The sequence below is a fragment of the Lissotriton helveticus genome, chromosome 7 (genome assembly GCF_964261635.1).
Source record: "Lissotriton helveticus chromosome 7, aLisHel1.1, whole genome shotgun sequence".
Lineage (NCBI taxonomy): Eukaryota > Metazoa > Chordata > Amphibia > Caudata > Salamandridae > Lissotriton > Lissotriton helveticus.
In genome coordinates, this window is record NC_136068.1 from 1,495,428,301 (window position 1) to 1,495,449,628 (window position 21,328).

A 21,328-nucleotide genomic window follows, 5' to 3' on the forward strand; every position below is an offset into this window, starting at 1 on the left:
CCTTCTGGTCTGTGTGAATTATTGAGCCAACCTCACGTCCTAACCGATTCGCCAACACAGCTGCAAAGAGCTTATAATCGCTATTTAGAAGCGAGATTGGCCTATAGGAGCCACACTTAGCTGGATCTTTCCCGGGTTTCGGGATCAGAACAATAATCGCCTCGCCCCATGATTTAGGAGGGGTCACACCGTTTACTAAGATGTCGTTAAAAAGTCTTGTCAGCACAGGAACTATTTCGGGTACTAGTACGCACAATAGTTCGCCAGGGAGACCATCAGGGCCTGCTGCCTTACCCCTCTTCACCTTTTTAATACTTTCCCTCACTTCTTCCTCTGAAATAGGCCTTTCAAGACGGTCTCTTTGTTCAGAGCTAAGAGTGGGAAGAGTAATCTTCTCCAACCATCTAGATTTTGATATCGGGTCCTCCGAGGTCTCCTCCTTATATATTTGCTGGAAAAACTCCAAAAATGCTTCTCCAATATCTCTGATGGAAGATCTTTCGAGTGTCTCCCCCTCTACAATTATATGCTTTATATGGTTTTTGGCCTGATCAGATTTAATTTTCCATGCGAGGACCTTACCCGCGGACTCACCGTACTCAAAGTTGGAAAGCTTACTTGCTTCCCATCTCAGTGCAACCCTCTCTTGAAGAATATTATCTAGCTTCTCTTTTAGGTCTTTACGCTGCTCCTGCTCCGTGATAGTTCCATTTCCGGAACCAATACTTTGGTCCAAGGATGCAATATCCTTTTTGATATTGGCGATCTTTGCCCTATATATTTTCCCTCGATAAGAGGCCCTGTTAGTTATATAACCTCTCAAATAGGCTTTATAGGCCTCCCATACTATATTTAACTGGGTAGAGTTTATATTGGTATCCATGAAAAATTTTGTTTCTTGGATGAGGAGGTCAGTTTCTTCATCCTCTAAGAGAATCGTGCGGTCAAATGACCATAGAGTCTGAGAGGGTTGCTGAGCCGCTTGTAAAGAGAAAAATATAGCGGAGTGATCTGATAAGTGTGAGGGCAGGTATGTTAAGTCCTTTAGGGGGTCTCTTAATGAGTAACTAAAAAGAGCGTAGTCAATTCTCGACTTATGATTATATTTATGATTATGGTATGATACACCAAGTGCTTCGCCTGCTCTCTCCCTCCATGGGTCCGCCAATCCGAGCGTTGACATAACCCCCCAATACCTGCCTGGATTTCTTATAAGTTAATGCCCTTGAGTTGGGAGATTTATCCAATTTTGGGTTAAGTACCAAATTAAAGTCTCCCATCCAGATTATTGGACCTTGAGTTGTTAGGAGGTGGCTCTGAATTTTATTCAGATATGAGGGATCATCCTGATTAGGACCGTAATAGCCAACCAAATTATATGGTCTGCCCTCTAGACTAACTTTGGCGTATAGCCACCTACCACTAAAGTCTTCCTCATGGCCAAGAATCTGAGCTCTTATTTGCTTTTTGAAAATAATTAATATACCACGAATATTCGCATTATGGTTGGTACAAATAAAACAGTCTACCCATCTGATTTTACTCAACATTTCCCTCGCTTCGTGTTGAAGAAGATGAGTTTCCTGAATGACGATGACCTGCGCTGGAGAGTCCCTCAAATATTGCAATATTCTATACCTCCTACTCTTAACACGCAGGCCATTGACATTCCAGGACAAAAATGTTATTCCCATCAGCTAATGTCCATACCCCTACCCCAACTCATTAGGTAAGTAAAAAAATTACATCTCCCAATGCGAAATGAACAAAACAAAAATGTATTTGGTATGATTTGTGAGTATGGAACGGTGACTGATCGATGAGGATATTTTACAGTTTTACCCCTTCCCACCCCCCGTCATAATTATAGAGAGTAGAAAAACTAGAGGTGGGTAATTGTCACAAAAGTTTCCAGTCCGAGTTAGTGCTCTAAGAATTTTTCCCTTTTTTATTTGTTTGTATATATATATATATATATGTGATCAAGTCCGGGTTTCCCGGACGAAACGCGTCATGCCGCCATCCCCATTGATGGAATAAAGCACATTATTTCGTTGTGAAACCTTGGTTTGTGGTCTGTACCTGGCTGTGTCCGTTGCTGTTCGGCGCTTCAGGATTGTGGATTCATATATATATATATATATATATATATATATATATATATATATATTTTCCATCCCTATTTTTCTCTTTTTTTTTCCCTTTCTTTCTTTCTTTTTTTTTTTATTTTTTTAAATATATAATTAAACACCCTCTGTGAAAATCCCACTTCCCCAATCTCCCTTCTTTTGTATATTCATTCTATTTCCCCCCCCCCCCTTTTTTTTTTTTTTTTTTTTTCAGCATGTCTTTTATCTCTGTATCTCTGTGTCTCCCTACTATTTTGTCTGAAGGCTTTCCCTAGATGTTTCCCTGTTGATGGTCGCTAATAGATGTCAGAAGTTCATCTGCCTCCAGTGGGGAATGGATGTTATGCATTTTATTGTTGTACATAACCCTCAGGAAGGCAAGAAACCTCATCTGGACAGTAGCTCCCAGAGCCCTAAACTTCTCCATTTTTTGGCCTAACTCCCATTGTCTATCAAGGGTAGTTTTCGACAGGTCAGACCTAACAACATAAGAGAAATCCGGAGCTTTTAGAGCTGTAGATTTAAGTGCTAAATTCAAAATCTTCTCCTTAACAGAATAGGTTATGAAGTTGACTAGGATCTTCCTTGGTTTAGGTCTCCCCTGTTTTAAACGGAACGGATCTCTGTGAGCTCGTTGAATGTCTTTTTCCAGGTCTTCAACAGATTCCTCCAGGTTCAGGGACTCTTTAAGCAAGGAAGCAACACATTTTTTCATTTCACCTCCCTCTTTTCCTTCTTTTCCTTCTGGAACTTTCAAAATTCTGATATTGTTCCGCTGTGAGTAATTCTCCAAAGATTCCACTCTCTCTTTTGTTGCATTTCCATCGCGCCTTAAGTAGTTTATCTTCTCATTTGCAGAGTCTAGTTTGGCTTTTAAATCACCTACTGTGCTTTCGAGGGTATCTGTCCTCTCCGAGAGAAGATCTACTCTCTTATCAAGGGCATCGAACGCCGCTTTTATCTCTTGCTGATTGCGCTTAGATTCAGCGAACCCACTTTTGATCTCATGTAGTAAATCTTCCAATGAAATCCTCTCCTGCATCTCTGGAGTCTCACCCACCTTAGCCTGAGGAGCTGAAAGACCGATCTCCTCCGAGATATTATGGACAGGAACCCCTGAGTCTGTGTCCAAAACTTCTAAAGGGGCAGCCCCTTGGGTATTTTCTATACCACTCATCTTTCTAATCTCCTCTTGAGGTCTGCAGGAGATTTCTAGGACCTGAGGCAACACCTTAAAGTATGATCTAAGAGAGGGGGTGAGCCTCACCGCACTACTTTTAGTGTCTTTGGGTTTTGGTTTAGCGCCTAGTTTTAAACCTTTTAAAACAGACAACCGAGGAGTTGTAGCCGCAGTGACTGTATTGACAGAGTTGGCGGTATAGTCACCGGAAAAAACAAAAATAGAAGAGCCCTGGGTAGTCTCACTAGGACCACAATCTAAATCTTTTGCTCCCTCCTTTGTGTTACCAGAATCAAGACCCACTACAGTGATGGTATCAATAAGGGTGTTATCATCAACAATATCTCTAGCTAAAGTCCGTATCTCATCACCCCCAGACACTGAATTCTTAGCTCCTTTAACACCTTTAACACCCCCAGACCCCTGCCCGGACACCTTACTTGAGGGTAGTGCTAAAAAATATTACAAGCAGATGAATTGGATCCCATTAACCTAATCGTATTCAGTTAACATCAAGTTGTTTCATACTTTTTAGAAGTCCACTTTGTTAAGCTAAGAAAATAACGTGGAAAACAAAGTAATGTAGAGAAAGCCACCACCTATGTAAATGCCTCCATGTGAAAAGAAAAGTGATAAATAACTCACTCCAATCAGTGGTAAACTCCACCCCTCAGGGTGTAGAGCAGAACTACCGTAATCCTACGAAGATCCTGAAACAATACAAAACCATCAAATGCCTTCACCGTCATTAAACTCGATGTTTGACAAAATCAATAAAACTATTTAGTGATACTTACAATCCTAAGAGAATCGTAATAAGCACAGTCTGTGAAAACATTAAGAAGCGGCATAAGGTACACTCTACATGATGTTAGTACATATTTAAAGCGTGATTACACGACGTGGTCTCATACCGTGAGCAAAAGAAGCGGTTTCTCATAGAGGTTTCAGAACTCTTCTTGACTAGACGGCCGTCGATAACTGGTCTCTGAAGTTGAAACAACACCAACAATCAACTGACTGCCAGTTATCTAAACCTTACATTTCAACCAATAAGAAGCGACATAAGATACACTCTACATGGTGTTAGTACATGATTAAAACGTGATTACACAAAGTGGTCTCATACCGTGAGCAAAAGAAGCGGTTTCTCATAGAGGTTTCAGAACTCTTCTTGACTAGACGGCCGTCGATCACAGGTCCATGAAGTTGAAAAAACACCAACAATCAATTGACTGGCAGTTATCTAAACCTTATATTTCAACCAAGCTCGTGGTAACCCATATAACGCTTACCAGAATCAAACCGGCCGTGTCTCCATCCGTACCTTCATTCGCGTCAGGCTGAATCATGTGACCATGATCGTAACGTGTATATAAACGTGATCGCATCATACTGCTAACCACTCTGATAGGTCCGAATAATCGTGACAACATCATTGCCATAACCACCAAGTAAACAAACGCCTGTCAACATAACTTTGTGTGCTTCACAAAATTCCACGGTATAATTAAACATCGCAGCGTATTCGCTATAATCATGTACTCAATCACGAACAATCCCGCGTGCATTGAAACGAAGAAAAAACAAACATTCTTGCTGTTTGTATAACAAAGGTTGTGCCTTGTTCAGCTTGTCCGTATATATATATATATATATATATATATATATATATATATATAGTATATTTTGTTTATGGTGCAATACGTTTTAGCGCAGCTTACATGGGGAACGTTTGCATTGCACCTAGAGGAACTTTTTGTCCAGTGATCCTATCCACTTGGTTCTAAAAGGCTCCCTCTCTCTTTGTTTCTGGCAAGAAAGGATTGTATCGTACATTTTTAGGTCGAGCATTCGAGACCTCTTGTATACTTTAGTATACCTCTTGTGCTTACTTGAATGTGGACACGAGTCGGACGCGCGCTTTTTCAGTGTCAGATTTGTCCTTGTGAGCACGCTTTTGCTGGTGGCTGTTTGCTGTGAATGTGTGCGAGCGCTTTCGCTTTCTGTTATTTGGCGAAAGCGCGTCGGATTCCGACGTGCGCCTTTGGATTGGGTCGCGCGCGGTTTGCCTCCCCCCGTTGGGCTCAGCTCGCTCCCTCTCTCCCCCTCCCTCCCTGTATACGCGCACGCGGGCAGGAGAAATGCATGCACGCGTCGCGCGCTTTCACTCCCTCCCCTACCCCTGTCTGCTCCAGGAGAAAGCTTGTTATTGTGTCTCTCGGCCGCGCGTCCAGCTCCTGGTTCCACGCGAGCCCGGGGGCCTCTCCTGCCCGGCGCACTCAGTCAGGAGCTGCCGGCTCGAGGCTGCCTGCGATCATGTTATCCACACAGGTACCCTTCTGCGGCAGCTCTTGTAATAAATACATCAGCCTCCCTCCCCTCATACTGTGACGGGCTGCCTCAGGCCGCCCGGCCCTGCAATTTACAACCGCATGTTTGTCTGGTTTCTCTTTGCAGATGAACGGGGACGTTCTGAAGCCACAGTTTCTGGAGCAGCTGAGGAACCTACTGGGGAGATGCGACACTAAGGCGGGGAGAGACCGGTGGAACCACCTGACCGCCTCTCTCCTGTTCACTTCGAGTCCTCCTAATTTTGGAGAGTGGAGGGGGTGAGGGTGGGAGTCTCTAAGGGGGCTAACTTTGAATACTGCAAACGGGCGTGGGGTGCGCGTCGTGATTGTTTCATGGAAAGTGAACTGTAAACGTATGAAAGCATTGCTTTTAGTTGATGCTCTTCCTTAACCTTTCCGTAGTCCCACTTACGATTTCACTGGCAATCCCCCTTCCTGGTCCACATGCCTTCCTCCAGTAGTGCTCCGGCTGCACTCAATTGTGTAAAGGGAGCATTCATCCGTATCGGAGGGCTACAGAATACAGCCTGTCTGAGAACGTTGGAGCCCGGTGTTCTAGCAAGCTCCGAGCCCGCCTCCTTTGCTAGTGTTGGCTTGGTTGTTTAAAATGGTAAAAATGTTTCTGTTCTGGAATCATGAGACTGCGAAAGAACCATTCCGGGTCTCTTTCACGTGTACCGCAAAGGCAGTGAAGGGTGGCACTCATGAAGAATGAAAACAAATTTCACCCTGTGAGAACGTTGGAGCCCAGACCCAGCAAGCTCTGAGCCCATCCCCTTTGCTCATGTTGTTGGCAGGAGCTTTCGGCTCCTTCACCTCGAATGTATTGTATTCAGTTACTCTGGCCTTCCTTTTTTATTCTTAAACCTCTTATATGTCGCACCAACTCATGTCTGCTTATATTGGGATTGTCTAATTTGGGTCCATGTACTTTAGCTCCATATGTACGCCAGGACCTGTCCTCCGATGCCTTCAATGAAAACGCTGGCATGGCGAGAAAGCAGATGTAATTAAGGGCGTGGCTTAAAAGCACCCAAGCTATAAACCTGTGCTTCACCTAGTGTGCGGCCCACCTGGTATTTTGCTGCTTCTGTCATTGCATTCAGATAAATTATACAACAAGTGACATTAAATCTACAACAAGCCAGGACGATTGGCTTTGACAGTGTTTGTTTGCTGCATGAACAACAACTACGGCTTCATTGTTTACAATGGTTTATAACTCGACCCCTCTGTGTACGCAAAGCGAGCAAAGTTTAATTAGTGTAATTAGAGAGGAGCCTCTTTAAACGTGTGTACATCATTGTCATTTTCCTAAATAAAAAATAAGACCCTGCAGCTCTGCCAAAGTGCCAAGTAGCACGCACGCATTAGTCCGACGCATTTCAGTGTGGTGGTGCGCATCACCACACTGAAATGCATGGTAACGCATTATAGCGCCTTCTCAGATGCCACACCACGAGCTGCAGTGCCTGTGAGCGCAGTGCACGCTGCTCCCAGCATGCAGAGGCGAAGAGGTGCTCGCAGCTCTGCGAGTACTGCTATAATGTAGCCAAGTGTTGTAGAGGCACACCCCGGGCCGACACACGTGGAGCCTAACTTAAACTGATGTCACAGTCCGTGCTCTCCTCACCAGCGTTGTGACTGGGGACAGACTAACTTTGCTACTGAACAGCAGCAGAGAGTGTATGCAGCCGGCTGAGCCAGTGAGTGTAACATAGACACTTCTCAAGGACTTAACCAGCTGCATTATCTTTTTTTTTTCCCCCTCTTGGGCGCAGCAGTGTAGTGTTGTGAATTTACTAGAGACAAGTTATTATTAAATTAACGCTATTGCAGTGATTTCGCACCAACGAGGGGTTAAATATCCCTGTTGCAAGCACTTGACTGTACCAATAATGCATTGCATATTCCCAAATCTACTAATCAGCTTACAAGGAACTTGGTTAGTGTGCTTCCATTTCTGGTGATGTGCAATAGATATTCTTAGGTTTTAATTTTTCCCCATACGAGCGTTATTTCTGGTATTTTTATGTTTACCACGTCTTTACTGCTTAATTTTGCTTGCCAGAAAGTGTCTCCTAGTGGTTGAAATGTCACTCATAGTTGCACTGAAATTATGAAAATGTCACACATAGCAATCTGAAATCTTGGCAGCTATGCACCTGCATTGCACGTTAACCTTTCGTAGGAATCCTCCACGCCAACCCTCCAGAATCGGCTGGGAGGTTCAGGGCGCTTGCCTCTATTTCCTCCAACATAGTCATTCAACCATTTGCTGCACCGGAAGAGGCAACACTGCTCCTGATGACGTTACCCAGCCTTATATGAGCCATAAACAAGATCACCTCACCCATTACATAAAAACAATAGCGCCTCACTGCGTTCACTCACACGTTGGGGGTATTTTTTAAATAAACGAATAGGAAGGATTGCTGTTGTAAACTATTTTTTAACCAACATGACGTGCATTTATCCTTATATTTAGTTTATTTACAAATATAAAATCCCGTCAAGTGAAAGCGTTCTACTCAAATACAAATTTAACAACAGTAGGTATAAAGTGCACGCCCTATTTCTGGCCTCCTTATATAGGCATAAATCACAGTGAGCCCCTGCAAATGCATTCCATGCCCTTTCTAAACACCACGTGCTCTCCCGACGGAAGTATTTTAACAAGCATTTGGGATTAAATTGGTTGCACTGCAAATGCCTGTAATAGATCTGCTTTGTCATCAGGCAGTAACATATAATGTATCAAGTGTAATAAAGTATTGCAATTTAGTAAAGTAGGAACATTAGACATAGGTGTTTACACAGGGATTGCAGGCAGGGTCTGTGTGAGCTTTTTTTTTAGTTGTTTTTGCTCACCCATATACCTAGTTTAATAAATATCTGCTTAGATATTTGTAATGTTATTGGTCTATGCTCTCCGGGCCTCAAATTCCACGTTTATACAGCTTCATGCAAAAAAGCGAATATTCCATAGGTAAGTGCGAACATTTTTTTTCTCAAAACACTATTACAAGTGCTCTAAGTTAGACAGTACTGTCCAATACTAAGTACCGCTCCGTCATTATTTTGAGAGGGAGAGTACTAAGACTTTTCAACAAAGGTGAAATACGTTTAATTTAAGAGCATAAACACTTCTCAGGAACTAACAAGTACCTGTACTTCCATTGTTCTATTACAAGCATCAATTCGTACCCTCTACTAGAGAATGGCTTGTTGAAATAAGGGCTGGTGAGGAGATTCCGCTGGTAACTTAAGTTTTCAAAAACATGTGTCTTAGAGCAACAGTGTTTGTGTGTTACAGGCTCAGCTTGTTTATAGGTGCGCTCAACAGGACCTTCTATTCTGCCTTTTAATACTGGGCCCGTGGTTTAGAGAACTTGATGTTGTTCAAAAATACCATGGGATAGAGCTACTGGTTTAAAATTCTCTTAAACTTCACCTTTAATATCGAACATGTACATATCACTAATCTCTAAATACTGAGCCTCAGTTGGGTAAACCAGTATTATGAGAACTGCAGATTCACTGGGCAGTAAAGTCACCTGCAGGAAATCTGCTGCATTTTGTGGTATACCACATGTTTTTACCTCCCCTATTCAGTGTGAATCGGGTTAGAATGTGGAGAAACATCTCACTGCCGTTTTTACAGCACTCCAAGGGGCATATGTTTACGAACCTATCGCCACTGCAATGTCACTTTTACAGGCATTGTGTTGGTGATAGGGGCTGTGCCTTATGTACAAGGGAGCATTAAGCCATTTAACGCTGCCTTGTACATAAGGGCCCCTTTCCTGCTATGGTTATTGTGAAAGGAGCATGCAGTGGGTGTTGTGGTGGGCGTTCCACTGCAACACCAATTGTATTTGACGCTGTCCTCTATGTGCAAGGTTGGCATACATAGGAGGTAGCGCCAAAATTAGGAGCAGGAAGACCCTGGTCTTAAGTTGGTGAAATGCACCTCTTTTACTGCCAGCCTTGCTTTTTGAAAGCAAGGACTGTAAGTACAAAGTGCGTGTTTATGCACCGCCCACTTGCAGGCTTTCAAAACACATAAATTAAAGGCATTGTGATTTACAATGCCAAAAGCTCAAACTCTCGTTAGGGCTCGGCTGAACGCGCGGAAGCGCGTCTCCGCCGAAGCTCTTTTGTCGGCATGTGTGCTTCCCAGGAGACAATCCTGGCCGCGCGCATCGCCTTTGAGGCGATTTGAAACTGGCACGCGCCGACTGTCACGCGCCGCGCTCGGCTAGGCTGTCTCCTGGGAAGCGCAAACATACCCAGGCCACACCTCCCCCTGCACGCATGCGGCCACACATACACGAGCGCACACGCACGCACGCAGACAGAGACACTCCCCCTCCCCCCGCCGTCGCACACAGAGACACACACACAGGAGCGCACATACACGCACACATACAGAGACACATGTACACACATCCACACTGTGATGCCTTTGAAATGTGACGCGCATGGCCCTTGCGGTGCAGTTTACCCTATTTCCAGACGTGGCTCGCACCCATCCATGCCCGGTCGCCTGGCGCCCTCTCCCGGTCCCTCCTCCGGGTCTTGCTCTGCTTCCCGCGGGTCTCCGGCTGCAGCGCGCCCGGGTCTCCCTTTTGCGGGTCCCCGTCATCCGTAGCTCTCCAGAGCGACCCCTGGCGGAGAGTGTGTGTCCGTGGCCGCTACCTCCGGCTTCGCTGGGCAGCCCCGCACTCCTCGTTGCTGCTTGATCTGGGAGTCATTGGGGCCGCCCCGACCCCCTGTTGGTCCTGAGTTCTCTGCCTCGCTCCGGGCTCCTCTCTGCGGCTGCAGCCCTTTGCTCTCTGCCCCTGACCTCGGCCTCCCTCGGCTCGCACACTCCTCGATCCCTCTCTCAGACCCCGGAGGTCTCCGCTCCTCCTCCTTGTCCCGGCCCGCACTTCCCTCCTCCACAACTCATCCCCCTCCCCTGATTTGGACGTCCTTTTCCAGGACACCCCTCCCCTGCACCTCCTCCTCCTTCTCTCGGTCTCACCACCCCACCGGCGTAGCTAGGGGGGGAGGGGAGCGGTCCGCCCCAGGCGGCACTATATTGAGGGCGGCGGCATCACTGCAGTGGTGGCCCGTGGCGGCGGTGTTTATTATTTAATTGGGACAGTAGTGTCAGTCTCCCAGTGTCCTGCGACGTCACAGACTCGACCCCCGTGGCCTTTTGCTTCCCTGCAGTGGCACACACTTGGCAAAGAGCTGCTGGCACGCAGTATTCATAACTGGACCTGACCCTCCACTGCCCGCACCCGAGACTGTGTGTTTGTTATGGGGTGAGTGAGAAAGATTCATGCAGCTGCAGCGTGGGCAATATTAATGAATGGTTCCCTCTGCAGTCGTGCAAGTGTACCTCATGCACAAAGAACATGTACAGTATGCACAGTATCAGTGCCCGCCTCCGTCAGCATTAGTGCAAAATAATGCTGAGACCATTGCATTGTAAATGCTTGTTTTTTTCTTGTCGCCTGCCCAAGATCAGGAAGCAGGCACACCGAACCGCCACCTCCTCACCACTTCTTGTCAGCTAATAGCAACCCCAATGCCCAGCATACACAGAGAACTACACTGCTATGGCACAGCACTACCAACTGCCTGCCTTCCTGCCCCTACACTGTTACCCCGCCGTGCAGCCACAGGACAGTGGCTACATTGCCCATGTCTGCCCCGCGACACGTTCCTGCCATGGAGGTTTCCCACAGCCGGGTGCAGTTAATAAGTACAGGGACCCAAAGATATGTGGCATCGCAGAATAAGAACGGACGTGGTACAGGTAGGCTTTTTTTTATTTATTAGTTTTCACTTTTATATAGTGCAAACTTTACCCGCAGGTATCAGAGCGCTTTAAATCAGCATGCTTATAACAAGCAAGACTAGCACTCTATATTACTGCCAACTTTGCTTAGCATAAGCAACAACTAACCATTCACAAACAATGCTTATACACCAATTGCAAATAAAAAATAAAAAATTATGCAAATCATTGTCATTTACAATGCTAGTAACTCAAACTTTAATGCTGCGAGACCTATTGCATTGTAAATGCTTGTTTAATATGATAGTGACATTTAGAAAAGTCGGGCTGCAGGATTCGTCCTTTGATTTGTAGGCATGGCATGTTATAATGTGGTTGTGGCATATTTGAACAGTGAGGTTTGATACAGCTGGACGAATTTTAACCCTTTCCGTACAAGTTTAACTGATAACTGTTCATGAGTAATGGCCGTGGCAGCCGCGAACAGTCCTTTACCCCTCCCAGATGGGCGTGTAACCATTCAGTGCCTTTCTGGCAATCTCCCCCCCCCCCCCCATACCTTGAGTAATACTGGAGGGACACATCTGGAGGGACACATCCTGCTGGTGTGTAAAATGTTCAGTTTATTAACGTCATGGATCATAATTTATCACGAGTTAACGGTCATTTGTATGTTCCATACATCATGCAACATTTCAACATGTGACTTTTCATCAATCTCTAGCATTTTGACCTCTATTCACTTGGTTCAACCCAAAGTCCTTATATCCTAGCTCTGACAGCACTTCTACGACAGCCGTGCTTAGAGGCCCCTTTGTAGGTGTCCTGGGTTGCATCCTCTTGTCTACCCGTGCTGTTGAAGTTCCATTGTGGGCGGCCCTCAGGTCTTGCCTCGGCTGCAAGTGCTGCGTCCACCTGGGTTGACCATTCGCCTGCTCCCAGTGCCCCTACGGTGAGGCATCCCAAGGACACTGTTCGAGCAGCTCTGCTCTGTGATCTCCTGTGCTATTATTATTAGCTGTTTTTGTGTGCTGTCTTTGCCATACCGCTTGGTTCGTCTTTTCGCGGCTGCAACGCCTGCAATGCTAATGCTTAGGAGGCACGGTGCAGGGGCTGCACCCCTGCCCTTTTGTGCCAGTGCCGGCCTCGCCTTCTTTCTCCCATTCAGAGCTTTGAAGCATGCTGGCTAATGCCAAGCGTGCTCCTTCACTCCCTTGCGTCCGCCACGCCCCCCTGTACGCTCCCGCCCTCGTAATGCGTTCTTCATAGACACTTTACTGGTCCAGTTTTGCTTCACTGGCCCGCGACTCAACTTTTCTTCTTACATCAGACGCTTTGAATTCTCTTTCCATGCTGATGAGCAAATGACTTTGCACAGAACATAGAGCACAAGTCCCCCTTTCACTTCATTCATGAACATTTGTATTCCTGGAGAAGCTCCTCGTTGGACCCCAGTCTCCGCCTCTCCTGTACCATTATGCAAGCCTCCCCCATGCCCGCCATGCTTCGCAGCAGCTCCGCACCTTGCAGGTGTTAAACCAGAATTTGTATTTGTATCTGTAAAGCGCAACATTCATCGAGGAATCTATGGCCTTCAGTCTCTTCAGTACGCAGAGAAAGTAGCAAAACAGATGGGCTGCGGGGTATTTTCCTACTGGGAGTCTCTCTTCGCTCCAGCCGTGTGGACATCCTTGTTTGTTCCGTATTAAGGCAGGGCATTCTTACCCTCAAAGATTGCATAACTGGAGCGAATCTCTTGTACGGTGAAGCGCATGTTAATCACAAGTCTCCATGTCTAGACGTGCCGAGCGTGGCGACGTCGCTGCCAGGCTCTGCCCCGTGTGCCCTCACTGCCCCCCGCCTGCGTATGGTGCATTGAGCTAGACAGAGACAGGGTTGGATTGGGATAACAAATCGTCCCGGGCACGCAAAAAAAAGTGGGCCACATTTAAACCACTGCTTCTGAAATTTTTTATTTTAAATAAAAAATAAAAAAGGGTGGGTTAAAAAAATGCACAGATTAGTTTACACTGGTGAAACACACCTGAAAACAAGTGAGAAAGGCCTCCTGACCCCGCTTAATATGCATAGATTAATGGGCTGGCCCAGCGAGAGAAAGTGAGTGACACCTCTGCCGTTGATAAGAGGGAGGTAATGGACGATCATCTACTTCCAGAATGGACACTCGGGGGGAGGAGGGGGGGGTCTGGGCCGCTGGTGGCATCGAACTACACAGAAATCACCCCCTAGGCAGCTCAAAAAAGCAGCCCACAGCAGGAATTCGGATACCGGCCACTCAGGCATTGCCAGAGTGCCCGCCTTCCCAATCCTACGCTGGCCAGAGAGATGGGTACGGCCCCTTCTGCTTCCGTTAACTGGTCGCTGCTTCTGTCTATTCGAATTATGACTCATCCTTCAAGCAGTTAGAAAGTCGGTTCTCCTGGTGCCCGCCTCGAAGTGGGATGGGCAGGCTGTTGAGATGCATCGTGAACAGGTGGTCTTTTCCTCGTAATTATAATCTATGCAGCGACCCTGGGGTGGGACTATTAGAGGGTGACGGCGACAGTGCATCATTTGAGAGTGACTGTGGAAAAAGGGGCGTAGTGTCAGTCGATGACAGTTGTCTGAGGGAGACTGTGACTCAAGAGAGACCTAGTGCATAGCAAATGATGGCATAATGAGCCAGGCACCAGCACTGCTTGTCTAGGTGCAGCACTGCAACCTGCTCCTAGAGGTCCCCAGTGAGCATCATAAACTTTGAAGATATGGTAAATCCACCCTTCCCATAATGCATTGCATGCAAGAAAGTATCATGAGTACATCAAATAGCTATGTCAATATATATATATATACTTTGAAATGTGACAAATGAATTATGTTAATTCCAGGTTAGGTTGTAATCTATATGGAGCTGATGAAGTGAAATTTATAGAAGGTCTAATATAAATGTGTAATGTAGTAGGTGATGTACAGCAAGCTGCTCCTAGAGGTCCCTAGTGAGCAAGACACCAGTACTGCCAGTACCGCAAACTGCTCCTAGAGTTCCCTAGTAAGCAAGGCATCAGCACTGCCAGTACCGCAAGCTGCGCCTAGATGTCCCTAGTGAGCATCCTAAACTTTGAAGATATGATAAATCCACTCTACCCATAATGCATTGCACGGAAGACAGTACCCTAGTACATTCAATATATACAATTAGTAGCTTTGAAATATGACAAAATAATTATTATATTAATTCCGGATTAGGTTGTACTCTACGTGGAGCTGACAAAGGGACATTTATAGAAGGTCTAACATAGATGTGTAGGTGCAGTACTGCAAGCTGCGCCTAGATGTGTGTGTGTGTGCGTATGTATGACGAAGGCTAAGGCTGAAACGCGTCTTGTTTATATTCTTTTGCGCAAAGAAACCTAAGTGAGGTTTAATCTAACGAGAGTGCTGGTCCGGTCATTTGTTTGACAGTGGAGCGGAATATATATATATCTATATATATATATACACACACACACACACAATTAGTAGCTTTGAAATGTGACAAAACAATTTTTATAATATTTCCGGATTAGGTTGTACTTTGGAGCTGATGAAGGGAAAGTTATAAAGGTCTAACATAGATGTGTTGGTGCACTACCGCAAGCTGCACCTAGATGTCCCTAGTGAGCATCAAACTTTTGCTCATATATGTTTCTCCTCTAATGTATTGAATGCAAGACAGTACCTCAAGTACATTCAAATAGCTATGTCCATGTATACAATTAATAGCTATGAAATGTGACAAAACAATTATTATATTAATTCTGATTAAGTTGTACTCTGTTGAGCTGATGAAGGGAAATTTATAGAATGTCTAATATGGATGTGTAGGTGCAGTACCACAAGCTGTACCGAGAGGTCCCTAAGGAGCATCAAACTTTTGGTCACATATGGTACTCCCCTAATCCATTGCATGCAGAACAGTACTATAAGTACATTCAAATAGCTAGGTCTATATATACAATTAATAGCTATGAAATGCTACAAAATAATTATTATATTAATTCTGATTACGTTGTACTCTATGTGGAACTGGTGAAGGGAAATTTATCGAAGATCTTATATATGTGAGCTGCGTAGGTGCATTACTGTAAGCTGCACCTAGAGGTCCCTAGTGAGCATGATAAACTTTGAAGATATGGTAAATTCACCCTACCCATAATGCCTTGCATGCAAGACAGTACCACATACATTAAATATATACAATTAGCAGCTTTGAAATGTGACAAAATAATTATATTAATTCCGGATTAGGCTGTACTTTATGTGGAGCTGATGAAAAGAAATTTATAGAAGGTCTAAAATAGATGTGTAGGTGCAGTACTGCAAGCTGCGCCTAGAGGTCCTTAGTGAGCATCACACTTACGTTCACATATGTTACTCCACTAATGCATTGCATGCAAGACAGTACCACGAGTACATTCAAATAGCTATGTCCGTCTATACAATAATTAGCTTTGAAATGTGACAAAAAAATTATAATTATATCGGATCAGGTTGTACTTTGTGGAGCTGATGAAGGGAAATGTATAGAAGGTCATATATAAATGTGAAATGTGAAGGTGCAGTAGCGCAAGCTGTGCATATATGTCCCTAGTGAACATCATAAACTTTGAAGACATGGTAAACCCACCCTACCCAGACAGTGCCCTAGTACATTCAATATATACAATTAATAGCTTTGAAATGTGGCAAAAGAAGAACTATACCAATTCTGGATTAGGTTGCACTCTATGTGGAGCTTATGATGGGAAATTTATAGAAGGTTTAGCATAAATGTGAAATGTGCTAGCGATTAAAGTAACAACTGCCAAGCTTGTTTAGGACCAAGTGAGTGTCATGTCTGAAGGCCTTTAAGAAAATAGTGCCTTGAGGTTGCAATTAAAACCTAGGGTGTAACAACACATGTAATATCAGTTGTCCTCATGGGAGGTTACAAAAAGAGACAGGGAGGTAGTAAGGAGGGACTACAAAGCCTAAAAACCAATGAAAAGCCAACATTTACAAAGGACAGGGACAGGAGCCAATTGAAAAGATGGGCGGGAACAGGGCACGGGTCAGGGGTAAACGCAAGTACACGGCATCCACCCACTATTTTTACAGGGTCGATGTCATCCCCCCTGCTAAGAAGTTGGGCCCCACAGAAATATGCTGAACTTGTCCTGGTGTAAGATACCGGGACACGTTCAGCAGTGCCTGCACATTGTCTGCTTGCCATTTCCTGCTGCAACGTGCAAGCAGCGAAGGTCTTTTATTTTAATTTAATTTTTATTACCTCCAGCCAGGCCGAAGTTAAGGGACCATCAGGTCTCCTTTTGTTTGAATACCTTAACTGGAACCTCACACAAATGTTAATTCAGAGAGGAAAACAAAGGCACACAGCTTGCTATCTCTTCACAGTTACTTAAGAGCTGCATGCTTTTGCCTTTGTTCTGTCCCTGTATATAAAAGCAGACACTAAGACTCAGATGGGGTGGTCTTTCCCAGTATTTACGCAAATAATTTAAATAGCACTATTTTATTTCTTTTATAGCGGAACGTCGTGACGTCATGTGCTGTGATGGCATGCATCATAATTTCACTTGCATAGTGGCTAACTTGGTCAGTCCCCCCACTTCTTTGTATAGGACTTTGGGCCTGGCTGGGAAGTAAGCAGAGCTTTATGCACCCAGCCTGAATACAGCATGTCTCGAAGATACAGCGCAAGCGTTGCCTAGGCGAGAGAGATCTAAAAAGGAAGAGCTAGTCATCAAAGACATCAAGAGTACTGATAAGAGACTGATCAACAGGGAGAAGTACAAAAGGACTGAGAAACATGGGAGTTCAGAGAGTGGGGTGCAGAAGTCAGAACCAGGAAGAGACCAGGGAAAACCGAGAGAGAGAAAGAGAGAGAAAGATTCAGTGAAAAACATTTTGAAAGAATGAGACAGAAAAAGACCATGAAAGACAGAGGAAGATGGGGAGAGATGGCTAGTGGGATGGACAGATAGCTGAATGAGAGATAGGCGGCGATGCAAAGAATGAAATAGCAAGAGAAAGCAAATAAGAGAGACATAAAGTCTCTTAGACAGAGGAAGAGTGCCAAGAAGAGATGAAGACAGAAATACAGTGAGAGAGGCAAACAAAAAGAGAGAAAGAAAGATACAGTGGTGATAGACACACAAAAGGCAACAGGAAAGAAAGGGAGAGATGTTTGAATCTGCCTGGGTCCGACTTACGCCTATTGGTTTAGATACCAAGGTCCTCCACCATGCGTGCTTAATTGTAGCAGGTGCGACGAGGGCAGGAAGGACGTCGGGAGAGCAAGAGGAAGAGACCGCACGTGGGTGAGAGATTAGAGCAGATGTCTACAAACGTTTTGATGCCGAGACCCCCATGTCAAAATATTTTAGGCGTAAGGACCCCCTCCTAACAAAAATGTCTAGTACCTGGTACTCCTCATCATCAAAAACTATGGACCACCACAAACACCCTCAATTCCCACAGCAAATCATTTTTACTGCTGGGGAATAATATAAGTGTTTAGCTAACCAAAGGTCAGTGAGCGTGAGAGCGTGATCAAAGATTGATCCTGCTGGCTATTTTTGGGCTGATATCTATTTTCAAAACAAGACTATCCATGGCAAAGTTTATGTTGCCCTTAAAGGTATTAATGTACTAGGATGGTGGCATCAGGCTGAATTTGGAATGATCATAAGACCCGGTCAGAAAAACCGTGTTTCTTTGATTGATTCCCTTTCCGACTCTTCTCAATGGAAAGCTAAACATGCACAGATCTTTGATAATAAGATTGGACAAATCAAAGATTTTACGCATTCCATTGAGGTCAAAGAGGGTGATTCCCCAGTTAAGCACACATTAAGGAATGTTACTCACAGCATAAGAAGCGGACTTACTGTTATGCTTAACAATGGTTTAATTGAACGTGTTAATGCCACCCTCTGGTTAGCTCCCATCATTTTAGCTAAAAAGAGGACTGGAAAACTTTGTTTATGTGTTGATTTAATATCTGTCAACAAAGCGATCTGGATGGAGGACTTTCTTTTACCTCGCATAGATGACCTCATTACTGCTGTAGGTCAGTCCAAATGGTTTTTCAAATTTAGATTTGCATTCGGCGTACCATCAGGTAGTTCTTGATGAACATTTTTGCCACCTTACAGCTTTTATAACCCCTGATGGTACGTTTCAATTATCCAGTATTTGGGTGTCTTTCATAGATTCACATGCCTGAATCATTCCCCGTCGTCGAGACGGGAGCCTCCGGTAAATAAAAAAGTAATGTCCTATAGACATACATAGAGAAAATAGGCCCAAGGGTCTCCCCTTAGTGGCCTTTCCTTGTCCTTATGTAAAAAGGACCAAACTCTTACAGTCAGCCAATCAGCTCCGACCTCCCTCTAGGACCTCCCTGGGAGGAGCCCCAGTCCCTCAGATTTTCTACCGCACGTTGTGCTAGGGAGTCTCCAGCTTGAGCTCTGCTCAAGATTACTTATATTCATCTAACTTTCTTCAAAAGTGATTCCTCGCTCTCAACCCTTCAAGGATTCTTCACTACACTGTTTGCAGTAAGTGGCTTCTTTCCACAAACTTCTTCCATGTCGGAGTCACAGAAGAAAGCCCTGTTCAGGGCCTGCTCTTCCTGTGGGAAGAAGAGGATCCATGTGGATGATAAGCATGAGCTATGCTTGTACTGCCTTTACCCAGATCATGTCTCGGACAAGTGCAGGATCTGTAGGTCTTTCCCTAAAAAGACTGTGAGAGACAGGGAAGGACGCCTTCTCATCTGGCTGGACAGGCTGAAAGACAGAGACAATCTTGAATCTTCTGAGAGCAGTGTTTCCAAAAGCTCAGAAGTCTCTAAAAAGAGGCCTAGGGTATCTTCCCCGGGCCCCTCAGACACTCCTCCTACGAAGACAAAAAAGTCTTCAGAGGCAAGATCTACGTCATCTTCAGTGTCTGTTCAGGCTGATCACACCTTCAAAAGGCCTGCTCCATCGTCTACCAGACAGACCCACAAAACAACCTCTGTCACAACCACTGTGTCGACGACATCAGCGTCATCGCCTTCAGCGTCGACGACGACGACTACTTCCTCAACATCATCAGGTAGACCTGTTTCCTCTATTATATTACTGCAATCGTCGTCGACGACGAAGACCCTGTCGACGACGAGAACCACACCATCGACGACGGCATCGTCATTAACGAGCCCACCGTCGTCGAAGAACTCACAGACGTCGACGAAGACGTCGACGACGAAGACACCGTCGACGGCGGGCTCGCCGTCGACGAAGGTACCGACGACGACAACATCGTCATCGAAGTCGTCGACGACCAAGGTACAGTCGTCCACGCAGTCGACGACGACACCGTCGACGAAGACACCGTCGACGAAGACACCGTCGACGAAGACACCGTCGACGAAGACACCGTCGACGAAGGAACCGTCGACGAAGGAACCGTCGACGAAGGAGCCGTCGACGAAGGGACCGTCGTCGTCGCCGACGACGAAGGAAGACTCGTCGTCGAAAACGGCATCGGAACCATGGAAAAAATCCGAACTGGTAGAGATGCCGACCCTCATGCCACCGCCGTCGACGACGCACTCGACGTCGACAGGAACACATGCTGCGTCTAGCAAGTCTAGAAAAACGCAAATTACCCCGGAAACCACGTCTCCGAGCAAAGTGGAGATGCAACCACCTCACGACATCTTCCAAAGTGAGGAATCCGAAGAGGATGACCACATGGGTCCAGCTACCTCCATCTCGGACCTCAACGTCAAGTGCCAAAGCACCGATGAGGAGCAGGAGGACCTAACTTTTCAGGAACACTCCATCCACACTAGTGTCCGCACGGAGGTCACCCCCATGATATGCCTACCGGCGACTCTGGTCAATGACCTGCGGTTCCTTGTGCAGGACTACAAGCAAAGATTCCCGGATGCGGACAGTGGTCATCAGACACCGGTAGACCATACACCAGCGTCTGCCCCAAAACGGTCTCAAACTCACCCCCAAACCCACCGTGAGACCCAGCCTCAGGTGAGGGACTCCTCGGACGACGACGAGGAGGAGGAAGAATTGGAGGAAGGAGAGGTCCAGGAAGTCCACTCGGTCCACTCGGACCAGGATGGAGATAACGAGTATGGAGATGATGAGTATGTAGCGCCATCCCCGGCTTCACCTGAACCGCGACAGGCGGATTCGCCGCCTGTGGACATAGCAGGCTTCCACAAACTTGTGGAACGGGCAGCGAAGAGATTCCATATGGTAGTGGAATCAACGGAAACGGACTGCTTCCTGCATGACTTCAAAGAGCAGACACAAAAGGCAACCAAATCTATTCCAATCATAGAGTTCTTGTGGGAACAGGGCAAGAAATTGATGCTGACACCCGCTTCCGTGCCTGCGGTTGTTCCGCGCCTGGACAAGAAATATAAAGCCCCACTTAAGGCGGCGGCTTGCCTCAACGGGCACCCAAAACCTGACTCGGTGGTCACGCAGGCGGCCCAGAAACACTCCCGCAACCCTTCCTCCCCACTGTCCGCTCCTCCGGACAAGGAAGGCAGGAAGCTGGACACGATAGGGAAGAGATTCACGTCCACGTCGGCCATGACCATCAAGATCGCGAACTCCATTGCCTTGTTGGGGCGCTACAATCGCCAACTCTGGGAGGACATAGCCCCATACCTGAAGGAACTGCCTGATGCCGTAAAGGGGGAGGTCAAGGCTCTCCTGTCGGAAGGTCAATCTTCGGCGGCGGAAATAATTGACTGCGCGATAGATGCAGCCATGACTGGCTTCCGTCAACTAGCTGGAGCGGCTGTGCTACG

The 21,328-nt window shown here is 45.9% G+C and overlaps 1 protein-coding gene across 2 annotated transcripts in view; it reads left to right on the top strand.

Moving 5' to 3' along the window:
• The window catches only part of LOC144770421 (C-Jun-amino-terminal kinase-interacting protein 4-like), a 1,040,418-nt gene that overhangs the window by 258,600 nt on the left and 760,490 nt on the right, over positions 1 to 21,328 (top strand). The window lies entirely within an intron of this gene.